Consider the following 551-nt stretch of genomic DNA (forward strand, 5'->3'; position numbering starts at 1 on the left):
TGTGGACTTGCTCCGAATTATTTCTTGTGCAAGATCCAAGAACGCTCTCTTGGGGTCTGGATCAGGACCCCTTTCTGGTAACACTTATACTATGCACCTCATTCTAAGTAAATGTGAGAATATTGAAACTGATGGTTTCCTTTGGCCTGAGTTGGACATTTGTCTAGCCCATGTGCAAACTGGATATCACAGGGTACAGCTGGCAACTGTATGAAGGAGGAGTTGGGGGAGAGAGAGACAGAGACAGAGAGAACCAGAGAGAGGATGAGAGAGCACAGTAGGCTGGGGGCCATGGCTCACACCTGTAATCCTAACACTTTGGGAGGCCGAGGTGGGTGGGTCGCTTGAGGTCAGGAGAACAGTCTGGCCAACATGGTGAAAACCCATCTCTACTAAAAATACAAAAATTAGCCAGGCATGATGGTGCACACCTGTAATTCCAGCTATTTAGGAGGCTGAGGTAGGAGAATCACTTGAACCTGGGAGGCAGAGGTTCCAGTGAGCAGAGATTGCACCACTGCACTGTAGCCTGGGCAGTAGAGTGAGACTCC

This window comes from Colobus angolensis, unplaced genomic scaffold (genome assembly GCF_000951035.1).
Source record: "Colobus angolensis palliatus isolate OR3802 unplaced genomic scaffold, Cang.pa_1.0 Scaffold115, whole genome shotgun sequence".
Lineage (NCBI taxonomy): Eukaryota > Metazoa > Chordata > Mammalia > Primates > Cercopithecidae > Colobus > Colobus angolensis.